Raw genomic sequence first — 14456 nt, forward strand, 5'->3', positions numbered from 1 at the left:
GGGTTAAAACAAACAGTGCTACTAAACAGAACTAGCAAAAGGCTGCATGCCTAAGTCTTGCCTCAGACACATCCCACAGGGTGTGTACCAAACTGCCCTCTTGCCTTCTCTGCCCTTCTGTCTCTCTTGGTCAGCATCTCATTTCAGGCAGCTGCTTGCAACTCCATCCTCCTTCCCCTTTCCTTTTTCTGAGGGGTGTTTTTAAGTGTTTATAGTCCTTTAGATCTCTAGTCTCTGGCCTTGGTAAAACAGCCCTGAAACCTTTGGCAGGTGCCTAGAAAGAGAGCACCTTTCCAATTAATGGCCTAGCCTTTGTTCCCTTAGCTCTCTTGAAGTTTTTTACCCAGGGCTATCTTATCTTGAATGATTGTTTTATTTCCTGCTTGCTCTTCCTAACAGCCCTTTTTGATTCAGCTCCAGGTAGTCAGACAGAATAATCTCAAGCCGGTAAACTGAGGTACAGATGTTATCTTCCTTATTCTCTACAGCCTGTCCAGAAGAAATCGAACCAATTTATTCCATACAGGCCACAGAACAGCAATCAGATGGCAAAGAGAGTTTGGTCACTACTAATCAAGGGTGGATTTAATCAGATCACCAGGAGCAGAAAGATTCATAATCCTGAGTGATTCACTTTCCTTCCCCCACTCATTCTATTTAAAAAAACAAACCAAAACTGAGATGTCCTGGCTTGGTAGGATTTAATTTTAGCGTCAGAGCTTACGAGGAAGGAATGTTTCATTGAATACACTACATCATTTACAGTTTCTGCACTGAGAACAGTCAGTTACACATCCCTTAAACCTAAAAGAAAAATAGTTTAATTATCTGTAATCCCCTGTACAGACTTCTGAGGCATCATTTTTGATTTCACAACATCACAACAATCCACCTAGATTCCTAAAGCTCCACATATAGCACCACCAAACCAAAACTGTCTTAACAACAAGCTTTCTACCAATACATCCTTGTCACTTACATTTCAAATTCTAATTAGTACCAACAGCTGCAGACAATGTTCCCTTTGAAGCAAAAATGTAGCTGCTGGATGCCTAGCAAGGAAAAATGAATGTGAACACCAGGACACCACATAGAGTAGGTACAATACAATTATATGTTTGTTTATGTATGCCACTCCTGATCCATCACAACTTGTCTATTATTTGAACTGAGTTCAAAGATGGTTCCATTAGACTGGAACACAAGTCCTCAGCACAAACTAAAGATGCCTATTTTCTGTTACAGCTCCTCTTTCATCTCAGTTTCTTAATGGTTCTTGACTGTCCTCTCTCTACTTCCCTCACTTCCTTTCTTCATGCTAATGCAGTCGATCATGAATGCTGAAAAGACAAATACAGTCCTTATTTTATCCCCAATCATTTTCAGGTGGCAAAGTGAGTTTATCAAATGCTGAAGCTGCATTGGTTCTGAGATCAAGATAATTAGCTGCTTGATTACTTGTGGGTACATTTGTGGTACGTGTGCATACCTAGACTGGTTAAGTATTTCATCATCCAAATAACCTAGAGCCTGTTGGTTAGTGCTCTAGTCCTGGTATTACCTGATCATATATTGGAAACCTGTAAATATACTTGATCCTCTTTTATATGGGAGGTCCCAGCAAATAGTTCTGGGGAGCTGCTCTTCTGCCCCATGGGGATCTCTTATGCACAGTGCCTCAGGAGTCCATTTTGTCATCAATCCTGTTGATTGATGCTGGGAGACTTGGGAAGGAGACATGGACTGCAGTGTCTCAAATATGCTCTATGTATCCAGCTCTATGTATCCATTATAGCCAATCCTGCCACTGCTGTGGAACAAATGACCCTATGTCGGCATGAGAATCATGGCTTGGGTGAGAGCTAGCGGGCTGAGATTAAACTGGATCTATTCCAAAGGCTCAGCAAACTGGAATTTGTGGGCTGCTGTTATTCTAAGGTCAGTACAGTGTTACCAGTGTAAATTGTTGGTGCCCAAATTTACAAGGTGCTGAGCACCCCCAGCTGCTGTTAGCTTCAAAGTGAAGAGAGTGTGCTCACCACCACATAAGATTTGATCCTTGGGTAATACCATTGTGTTGCTATTGCGTCCTCTTTTGGTATGGGTCTCAGTACTGCCAACCCCAAACATTAAAAAATCATGAGTCAGGCTCCTAAAAAACATGAGATTGGTTTAAAAATCATGAGACTTTAAAAATAGTAAAATTGTGGTTCTTTTTCTTTCCTTTCTGGTTTTTGAAACTTTTCAGGGGGCACTTGGGTCACATTTTCCAGATTTTCTCTGCAACTATTGCTGTTAAATGAAAGCTGTGATTCTTGTGTAATCACTAGTTTTCAGGAGCTCGGACTTTAAGTAAAACATCATATATAATACAATTGTGAACATTGGCACAGGGGTTCTGCCTCTCTCTGGTTGTGTTCTGTCAGTTTCTCAACATGTCTGAAAGACATAGGTGCCAACTCCATGGGTGCTCCAGGGCTGGAGCACCCATGGAAAAAAATAGTGTGTGCTCAGCACCCATCAGCAGCCCTGCAGTTCAGCTCCCCCCCAGCCCTCTTGCCCACCGGCGGGCCCTGCCAATCAGCTCCTCCCCCTCCTAGCACCTCCCATCTGCCACGATCAGCTGTTCAGCAGCGTGCAGGAGGTGCTGGGGGGAAGGGGGAGGAGCTGGGGGAGGAAGAGGCAGGCGGTGGGGGCGGAACGGGGTAGGGGTGGGAAGAGGCAGGGTGGGGGTGGGAAGAGATGGAGCAGGGGTGGAGTACCTCCCAGGAACTGGTGAAGTTGTCACCTCTGCTTAAAGACAGCCATCGTTATTGAACTGATTCATTCTAAAAAGCTACATAAAATAAAACAAGGTGATATATACTTCAGTAAACTACAAGCTACTTGAGAACTTACTTATCAGTCGGACGTGCCTATCCAAGATGTTGACCCCAACCTAAAATGTGTTACATATCTTAATCTGTTTGTACTTGTAAAGAGAGTTTATGTATACAGATCACTGCAGTGTGCGCCTTTCTCTTTGTGTGTATTTAAAGAGAAAAGATTTTTGTTTCTTTGCGTAAGGAATACTTTCATTTTGCAGTGTATCAAAAGTAACCCTAACTAAGCCATATAAAGGCATATCACATCTTTAGACTTTGTGACTCACTTATTTCTTGATTATATGCCAAACACAAATTCCAGTTCTTTGTGTTTTACTTACAATAACATTAGTACTTAATTCTACAGATTCAATCAAAGCTACACTTAATATAAAGAAAACAAATTCTTTATTTTATAGCCACACTAAATACTTTCCCCTAAAATGCTTTTGGGGAAGGTTTTTTTTATTTATGGATTTTCACAATGTGAGAAACTTTGTTTTGGTTTTAGTGCTCGGTATTTATAGTCATGGAACGATCATTTTCTGGTTGATTTCACATTGCGCTCTCTCAAAACTAGTTGTAATAGTTCCATGCTCTTTAAATCTTTTCCTTTCTATCATTGCTGTTGCAATATATTATGCTTTATATTCTTAAGCTATTAACTCTGCACTCAGTTAATGATTTGTCGTTGATTTTTTTTATGTAGAGTATCTAAAAGCATACAACTGGCTTGTTTATTTACAATTACAAAGTATATAAACCTAACAATGAAGAAAGTAGCAAGAGATTGTTCTAATAAGACTGCTGGAGACAGGCCAGCAAACAATGTAGCATTTTTATTTTTATTTTTTTAAAAGTAACTTTTTTTTTTGCCAAAGGATTAATTTTGATGACTGTTGGCTGTTTATTATCATTTATCTTTTTTTCTTTGGAAGAGGGAAAGGAATAAATGCTTCTTATTTTACATATGCTCTCAGTGTTTAGAGGACTTTGCTAATTACTTACAGGCTGTTTTCTTTGACCTTTGGGCCCAGTTCAGTTTAGAGATGCACAGATGCAGACGTTTTGCATTCCCTGAGGCTGTTCAAATTCACACCGTTCCAGAAAGGCAGTGAAATAACTGTGCTCCACTTTCACCACAGGAATGCACAGGCACCTTCCCCCCCGCACCCCTCATAGAAGGAAGTGCTCTTGCCTCTATAGGCAGGAAAAATGAAATGAGGGAGAGAATGCAGGCACCAAACATTCTATTCCTTGGGTAGCAAGGATCCTTGGTCAGAAAAGTCACACCAAGCACTGACTTGGAAGAAGAGGAACTGCACAAAGCTTTCTGTGTTCCCATAGCCCCTGTGGGAGCATGGGCACCATCGCGGTAGATAACCAATCCATTCTGTCTGTGGGATGGCCACACCGCAATCCCCATTGCAGGCAGATGTTAGGGAGCTAAATACACAGAGGATAGCGCCTGGCAACTCCCACTTTGTGCTTGGTTCTACATATCTGTTAGCTGCTCCTAAATTCCCAGAGCCATATGGGAACATTGTACCTGAGAACACCAGACGTGTACCTGGCAAATTGTTACCTTGTCCACACTTACAGGCACTGATTTAAGGATAGCATCTCTATTCAGGACAGCACCTAATCACAGGCTTAAGCCCAATTGGAGTCTATTCTTATGTGCTACCCTGAACAGGGAGGGACCTAAGCATGTTCTTAAGTGCTTTCTTGAATCAGGACCAAAGTGCCCTCTGTGTCAAGGCACCATTCATTACTGTATGTGCAACAGATATTTTTCCAATTCCCGCTTAGCTCTCTTTACCCCACTGGTGTCTGTTACATCTCCTGTGCTTTGCACAGGGCAAACTGCCATCTCTGCCTTCTTGCTATGGATTGGCCGCTCCTTTATCACATGTAGTAAGAGTTGGCCACTCCCTCCAACAGGAGGACTTGCTCCTGACAGTCCAGATCCAGTAGGAGTTAGTCCAGCTCCATGGCATAGTAGGAGCACTGAGCAGAGCACTTATGCATAGCTTTCTGAAGATGAACTGAACATAGTCCTTTGTTAGTTCTTTGTGATTAACAGTTACGTATCAAGTTTGTAATTTTTGATGTTTAAAAAGTTACTAACTTTAATATACTTAAGAGTAGAGATGGGCCTGAACTCTGAAGTTTTGATCCACATAGGAATTTCATTGAAGTGCAGGGTGTTAAGATCCGGGCTTTTGGTACAGGCTCACCTCTGCTTAAGAAGTTCTGAAAACTAACCAGTAATGGAGACATCCCCCTAGTCATGGCAGGGCAATGGAAGGCTCCCAAACTGGCAAGTTTCCGCAGTGCAGGGGCAGAGGAACAAGGCCACAGAGAGGTGAGGGTGGGGTGAGGAAGGGATGGGTTGGGAAAAGGTTAAGGGTTTGGCCAGCAGATTTGTACCTATGCAGATAAACTGGGGAAAAACCCTGATGTAGGGGGAGCAAAGGGGTGGCGCACACTACAGCCCATACATTGTGTTCATCCCCTTTGTGGTGCTACTGTGTTTCCTGTATCCTGCTCCCAACCACATGTAGGTTCCCTGCAAAATGTCCCTGGGAATTAGTCCTACAAAATAGAGGCTAATAATCTCCCTCTTCTTCCGTAAGATTATAGAGCAGACTGTGGCTTTCAAGAGGAGAGACTTTGACACTTTTTTGGCCCTCTATGTGTATGATGGCTGGATGTGATGGTGATGGGACAGGAAGGGATTTTGAAATGGCATCATGTGAGCTCTATAGTAGTGTGGCCTAAGGATTGATTTATTTTGATTCCAGTTGTTGACTGAATATAGTTAACTTAGAAGAGATTCATGCATATGAGGAAATGAGAACAAAAGTACAAGCCTCTATACAGCAATGTCCATCATCTGTTTAGTGGGGGGAGTGGTAAATTGGGGTCTCTAAAAATCAGTATTTGAAATAACCACAAGGCCAGTAAAACTCAGGATCACTAACTGCAATAATGAATACTAAACAACCAGTATTCACAAAAGCACATGATGTAATTATGTGGTCAATGTATGCAATGTGACTATAAATATCTTCATACAACAGCTGTACAGCAGGCTTTTTGCACAGGGCACAGAGATATCATTTTTTTCTAACATACACATTTCTCAACTGAGAGAGTAACTTAGAGGTGAAAACAAATTGAACAGAAAACATCAGACACCTGAGACTGGCCACAAAATACATTTATACTAGTGCAGGAAGAATGTCTTGAAGAAGAAGAAAACAGGATACAAACCTTCAAATTAAAATCCTCAATCGCAAATTATTAAAAATAATCCTAAACCATACACTCAGGACTCAGAAGTTGGTTTATCAAGCTGTTTTGGGGCAGACTTCTCCTCCTAGAAAGTGAATCTCCTTTAGAGCCATAGTCAGAATGGTAACTATAAAAATTGCACCTTCTTGCTCATCCAATCGGTCTGTGTATCATATATGTTTGCTTTATTGGAAAAAATAAGCTATTTTATTTTTGTGAGTAGTTCAGAGTCAACTGGGGGAGAATGAGGTGGATTTTAATCTGGCTCATGCATCATCCATGGAATTGTTAAATTAAGATGTAAACTGGTCAAATTTATTGCAGAAGTCAGTGAAAGACCATAAACATTGAATTCCACAATATCATCATAACAAAATCACTTTGGTATAATTATACTGTAAACATTTATGATCAGTTTTGCTGAATACAGGATAACAGCCTCAATATCCCTTTTCATGAAAGCTTTTTAAACTAGTGTAAGATCTTACATCATGCTCTGGGTTGCCAGTTTTAAACCTGGAAGTAATAAAACCTATTTGCTTTTATATTGGGCCTTTTGTTGTCTGGTGACTCTCCAATATCTTAGCCTTCTTCTAGCCACTGGTTGGCTGCCAATGTAACATTTGTGCAGAAGAAATGAGTCTTTTGCTGGCTAGTTCAGATATTGGTTTACTAACAAACCCTATAGGTTCCATGCTCTCTGCACCACCTACAATCCTCAACAATCAACAATTTTTGGGGCCTCGATCTGCACTGAGTTTCCACTGGTAGGGATTTGAGATATCCAGCACACAATTTTAAACTTACTAGAGTTTTTAAACTATCTAAATTTTAAACTTGCTAGAGAATTTTTCCAGCGCTTCATTAAACTGTTAAACAAAGCAGTGTTCAGTTGGGAGTTTAAAGTCCAGTATTTTTAACAAAGTAAAGCTGCCAGCCTTTTACTTTCCCATACTGCAAGTTTGTGTCTGATGACATTTTGTCAATAGAAGAAGATATTACAATAGCATTTTCTGGAAGCGTTAAAATGTTCTGTTTTATATTCTTTTTTTCCTTCTTGGTGCTCTCTATTCTTACTATTGTGTCTTTTTGCTATATTCCAGCATAACAATTAGATAATAGAACTTTGAAAATAGCTTCCTTCATACAAAGTGTCCCAAAATGCTTTCCAGAGTTGAACAATAGTGTCACAAAGACAAATAATAAACACTAGTAGAGGGGGAGAAAAATTAAGAGGTGCAATCACTAGGGAGAAAAGAGATATTTTCTGATAAGTTACGTGCACACACAGGAAAAGATGGAGAGCAGATGAGGCAGAGAGATTCAGGAAAGTGAGGAGAAAACTTTTGCACCAACAGAGCTAGGAATGTGTGAAGGGACGGAAAGGAAGCAAGTGCTAGCTGAGCAAGGAGGGACAGAGTTTGTCAGGTGGGTGGGAGCAAGTCCATGGAGAATTTTTAAAACAAGGAAGTCAGTTTTGAACTGGAGCCTGTCTGAACAAGAGCCTCCCCCCCATTAATTGGCTTAAAAATCACGAGATTTTCAAAAATAAACATTAGATTCTTTTTATTTGCCTTCTGATTTTTGAGTCTTTAAGGTTCGTGGTTTTTAAGTTTTTCTCTGCAACCATGAAGATTAGAAAGGTTTTTTAAATGAAAACTGAGAATTCTGTATAATAACCTCACTCTAGAAGCTAGGGCTTTAAGAAAAAAATCAAGTAACATGAGACTGGTGATAAAATGGCAAGAGTTGGCCACACTGGAGAATGAGAGTAATGTGGGTGCATTTCTTTGAACAGGCAAGAAGGCTAGTGGTGGCACGATGCATATCCCAAAGTCTGGGGAGATGGGATTCAGGTCCATAGATATTCAAATAGAAGTGGGGAAGTTTGAGGAGCTCTGAGAAAGCAACATAAACATTGAAAGGGGCCATCTCCTGGAAAATTTTGACATGCCAGGTGCAATTTTCCAGTTTTTAAGAAGGTTTGGATTATTATTTATTATGTATCAACTTTATTGATAGGCTTTTCTCATGTTCGCATCATGGCAGTGTCTGGACACCTCACAAATATTAATGAATTTATCCTCGCAACTCCCTTGGGAGGTGAGGAAGTATTATCCCTATTTTAGAGTTTAGGAAATTGAGGCCCAAAGTCACACAAGAAATCTGTGGCAGAGGTAGGAACTGACACCACATCTACTAATTCCCTGTCTGATGATTTAACCACAAGACCAACCTTCCTCTCTCTTAGGCACTATAAAATGTTCTATATAAAAATATAAGCTGCCATCACAATTACAGGGTTAGCTGCAACTCTGTCCCCCTCTGGTCTCTCTGAGTGTACTGCCTCAGGTGGCAGGCCTTGTGTCTTCAGCTCTCTGTGGTGGAATTCTGCCATTCTCGCACATTTAGACTGTGCCCTGGGCTGCAGTACCCTGTGTATCAACCATGCTTACCTAGGAGGTCAGCTGGGTTTGGCACCTGTTTCTTCCCTTCAGGAGTCCGTGACCAGTGGTGAATAGACAGCCTTCTTCAAACCCAAGTGCTTATTTTAACAGTAGAAACAACACATAGGATAAAACATTATTTTAAAACAATCTCCACATGTCTATCTTACTTAAAACCCAACTGTCGCCATGGTAACCTAGGCAGGCCTAGCTTCTTCTGCCACACCGGTGGGTACCTATCTCAGTCTATACTCCCTGAACAACCTCCTGACCAACTCCCTGGTCTCTTGAGCAGGAGTCCTGATTCAGAATGATTTTTTTTTTTAATTCCAAAGTTCTTGCACTGCTCTACTTACAACACCGCTGTTTAGCCTGAATGATAAAACCATTGTCTAACTTATTGTTTTCTTCTGATTATATACAGATATGATTTTAATTCTTCTTGACTCTTTCTCCATGTTTTATTTATACTGTTTCTCCCACTTCCTTCTTTTTTTTTTTTTACCAATTCTGTGCTGTTCCAACTTTCTCTGAGATCTTATCAAGAGCCCAGATCAGCAAAAATACACATACAGACTTAAACTACGGTGTCTTATCTTCAGTTTTGCAAACTCAACTCAGATATCAGTATAATAATTTTCTATATCTCTGCCATGTCTGGAATTATTTTCCCAAAATATCACTTCCCTTACTCTCTTCAGTTTACACAAAAACATCCCCAGAAAGATTAGGATTTAGTTTATTTTATTAAAGGTAAAAAGAATCATTGACAGCACAGATTATGCCATGGTCTATTTTTAAGTCTATTTTCAAGTCAAGTCAACCTCTGCTGTTCAAAACAAGCCCAGGGATATGTGTCGAGGCCTTACAGTTCCTGAGCTATCATCAATAATGTTGATCTATGGTTGGGCTATTTTTTTTTATATAATGTTGGTACAGGCGGCATGCTGATGGGAGTTAGACTTCTTCTCAAGCTGTCCAGGTTTCAAATCTTCTTTTTAGAAATGAGACTTGTTTATAGTTGGGGAGAGTTGGTAGTGGCAGCACAAAACAATCCTGTCTCCTTTATAAAAGGAGTTTTCTGAAGAGAGTGGATAATGTTTGCAGAGGATGTTTCTATGTAGACAGCCCATCAGAGTTTCTGCAGCAAGCTTTAAATTAACACATCAAAGTGGACTCACTGCTTTTAACAGTCTCTGAGACACTGGTGATTCCAAATCTGCAATAAGATAAACATTTTTCATATGGGTTATGTTTCATCACATCTACTGTGTAAAGCTTTACGTTTTGAGCCAAATTTTGAAACTAGGTGGTCCAAAACCTATGTGCACAAATGCTAGTACAATTGTGTTTCTTATGTAGGTTGTGCATTTTACTGATTTGTATGTACAGTTCTTGCACCTGTGTATATAATGGGTCTTTGGATTGTGTGTGCAACTGTAAGCGCTATCTCAGTAAATGAGCACGTTAATTTAAGAGCACAGTTGTGTGTACACTTTTTTTATTACAAGTGTACCTCCACGCACTGAAAACTTTGCCCTTTAAATCTATGTGGTGATAATTATAGTGATACTACATCCTATCACCACTCTTCTTTTGAGTTGTTAGTGCTATCTTCAAACACTTCTCTTTCAGGCTGAAATCTTATATCTTTAATCTCAGGGCTTGTCTATGCTGCCTGGGGCCATGGACTGTGACTGCTCTGGCTGGCCGGGGGCTGCTGCCCAGGGCTGGGGACCACAGCTGCTGTGGCTAGCCACCCGGGGACCGCTTCTGGGGCCACCGGAGCAGCAGCTACTGTGGCTATCCTGGGGGCCAGCTGCTTGGGCGGCCCTGGGGTCAGCCACTCTGGCCCCTGCAGAAGCCACGGAATCCATGACTTCCGCAACCTCTGTGACACACACGGAGCCCTATTCATGAACAGCTCCTCATGACAAAAGGCCTTACCTTGGAGAAAATCATAGAAACTGCCCCAGAAGTGAAAAGCGCCCTCCACTGTGCTAAGTCACTTTCCATGACACCAGATGTCTTCCAGACTACAGAGGTTAATGCAGTCAGATACAAGATTGCAACCCAGAAAGCTCCTAAGTCTACATCCACAGTGCCTTTACCCTCCCACACATCACATTGCTACCAGTGCTACCGATGTAGTGACCCTGTTCACAAGGCAGGTTTTCAAGGGTGTACTGCTAACAAATTGGTATTCAGGAAAGTGCAACAAAAAAGGGCATTTTGCTAAAGTCTATGAGTCTGTCATCAATGTTGTATTTGAAATTCTAAAAGATAAAGATGATGGCGAAGTGAATCCTGACGGTGTTGTGAATGTGACGGGAGATCACCATACCACTCCACACTGCCAAGTGTGAGTCTATACCCATGAGATGAGGATATTAGCAGATTTTGGTTTGTCTTGCACTATAATTCCCAACCATCGCTACACTATTCGCCAGCTCCCAACCTGACTTGGATCCTCCAGACATATATGTCAGAGGGTATGGTGGATCACCCTTCCCCATCAATGGCCATTCTACAGCTTCCCTCAAGTATAAAGGCTGTAATGCCCAAAGGAAAAAATCTATATAACCCAAAGGGAGTTTCTATTTTAGGATGGAATCATCAAAGATGATGTTAGATGCAAATAGTACAGAACCTACCCTGTAAACTGAGGGTAGACTACAACCAGGAATCGTCTCTGACTTTTCAAAAGTTTTCATCAGTATTACAGATGTTGCAAAAAAAGTTCAAGCACAATATCTAGCTAAAAAACAATGTGGTGCCTGTACAACATAAACTATGAAATGTACCAATTTCACAGAGACAACTGCTTGAGGAGATTCGGAAACTATTCAGAGCAGGTATTATTGAACAGACTGATTACTGATTCCTCAGAATGGATTTCTCCTGTTCTCGCCAGGAAACCTAATGTGTGTGAACTCGAGAGATCTAAACTTCAACATTGTTATGGATTATCATCCTCTACACAACATCAATGAAATGCTGCTCACCTTGAAGGAAGCAAGAATATTTATGAGCAGTGATTTATCCACAGCTTACCACTAGATGTCCTTAATGAAAGAATCCCAGAAGTACACAGTTTTCATCACTCCAGAAGGTTGGTTACAATTCAAATGGATGCCATTTGGGTTGGCCTCTGCAGCATCTGTATTGTAGAGAAGATAAAGTACTTCAGGATCTAAAGACTTACATAGCCAACACATCGCCTTACAAGACAATGATACCAGAACACTTGCAACCACATAGACACATATCACATGAGCTGTTCCTTATAATGAATAGATTTTTGAGAACTGACTTCATGTTGTACCTTCGTTTCTGCGAGTATGATTTGATTTACCTGGCACATGAAGGACAATTGGGAATGAGTCTGATTTCCACCTTGGACCAGAGGACACTGATGACACTGATAGTGATGATGGACTATCTATAGTAGTAGGAATTGCTCCACTGCCTACTCTCGTTCCTGACTCTCCTGGTATTGGTAGAAGTATGAGACAAAGGAGACTGCCTAAAAGATTGGAGGATTTTGTTGTTGGACTCGAGTGATGGTTAGAAGTGACTGTTTCACCTTGTACAATGATTATTCTGAACGGGAAGTTTGTTGTTTTTCTAGCTAGTGCAGATAGCTACCACCATTTGTGTTTGTAAATGTGTTCCAAGGAGGTTCCTGTAGCTTTGGGTCCAGGAACTACTATTCCCAGAATGTGCCGGACAAGACAAAGGAGAAAGAAAGACATAATATAAGCTCTGTGAAAGAATGAGAGGAATAAACCTTACCTTTGCTGTTATCAAGCTTCCCGGGTCTTCCTCAAAACGGTTCAGGTACAAAAATGTGCTTGAGTAAAGCCCATGTTGCAACAACCTCTGTCTAATTAGTTGGACTGTGATAGTGGATGCTCACTGGCTGTACTTGTTCCAATAACTGGACATTTTAACAGAAACACGTAAAGGGTATCCAGAAAAAAATCTTTCATTAGGTTTGCTTCTGTGTGCTGAATTTATGACTCAGCTTTTAAGCATGAAAAATACTCACAGTACCAGGCCTCCACGGCAAAGCCAGATGTATCAACACTCCAGAAACCTGTTCTTGAGAGAAACACTGGAAAATGCACCCATTTCCCACATTTCAGTGATGTTTCATTGTTCTCTAAGTTGTTGTATTTATTCATCTATGTGGTTAAAACAATGTGAAATGTTGAACTGTTTTTTGGAAATATGCATGTATTATTGCAGTGTATGCAACAATGGTCAGATTGTTCCTATATCTACAGTCTGACAAGGTAACCATAGTGCTCTGAAAACCAGGTGGGTCACAATAATAATTAATACCTAGCTCTTATCTGTACTAGTTCTCAAAGGTCTTTATGAAGAAGATCGTATCATTATACCCATTTTACAGATTGGGAAACTGACCACACAGAGGTGAAGTGATATGCCCAGGTTACCCAGCCAGTCAGGGGCAGATCCAGGAAAAGAAACCACGTGTTGTGAGTCCCAGTCCAGTGCTTTGTCCACTAGGCCACACTGTCTCCCAAATGTGACAGTTAGGAATGAGTCCATCCACTACAGATGGACCTTCTTGAAGGTTCCTAAATGTTTAGCTAAATCCCCCACCCTCTTCACCCCTATTATATTATTATTATTATTATTTATTATTGCATGTTTCTGCTTGTTTAGTTTCTGGCTGAGGCCAGAAGTGGAAGAGCTGAGGTGCTAGAAAAGTATTTGTTTTTGCAACCTCCAGCAGTTCAGACAGGTAAGATAAACTTCTGACTTTTTAGGAGCTTATTCTAATAGATCCTGAATTCTGAACTTTAGGGCAAATTGTGCCAAAGTAGTGCACAGGGACTTTATGAAAGCAGCATTAGCGGTTGCCCCATAGTCTGCCTGACCACTACCCATTGACTCACCAGATTCAGTATTAAATATTATGGATAATTTAAATAGTATGGATTACAGAGACACTGCCAAGACAATGGTAGTCTTATTCTGATTCATATGCCTGTGTATTTCTACTCTCCTTCAGTTAATGTCTGGGCTTTGAAGTTATAAGGTGCTATGTAAATGGTAAGTGGGTGAAATGCTGCAGTCCTCAATCAAAATTCTGAGTTTAGTGAGAGTTTAGACTATAAAGATTGCAGGATTTGGTCTAGTAGTATCATTTCTACTTCCTTTATGCTTGTGGACAGACAAGGGTATTGTGATATATACGCACAAGAGCATAGCAGACAAGCAGAGCAGAGAGATGACTCACTGCAGTTTGCTCTGCTACAGCACAATTGCCAATGTCACGGTCCCTTCTTTGTCTTTTGTCCACTGAGGTTAGTGTTTAGGTGTCCATGACAATCACATAGTTCAGTGAAGCTCAAACAAATTCAACTCTCTCTAAAGCAACCAAAATCTTCCTTTTTATTTCTATTCAGTCGGCTGTCCCTGCACACACCAAGTGCTCCGAGACCTCCGCAGACAAGTTGGGTGTTCTAGCTTCAACAAATGCAGCTATATATTAAAAGAGATCTATAGCACCAGAAGAGACTTGCATGATATTTAGTAGGCCTAAGAACATTTCCTTCCATAGTGCTACTTCTATGCCACACTTGCTTAGTTATTCCTGTCATCTTGATCCACCCCCAGCATCCATTGCAGTAAAGGGAAATTCCTTTATCCTTCCTGTGACAGAGTGCTGGGGCCGAGAGCTGACCCAGCCCTCTGGTCACTAAGGGTATGTCTTCACTACCGGCCATTGGCGGGCACCAATCAATCCAGCGGGGACCAATTTATCGCATCTAGTCTAGACGCGATAAATCGATCCCCGAGTGCTCTCCCG

This window comes from Emys orbicularis, chromosome 2 (assembly GCF_028017835.1).
Source record: "Emys orbicularis isolate rEmyOrb1 chromosome 2, rEmyOrb1.hap1, whole genome shotgun sequence".
NCBI classification, from domain to species: Eukaryota; Metazoa; Chordata; order Testudines; family Emydidae; genus Emys; species Emys orbicularis.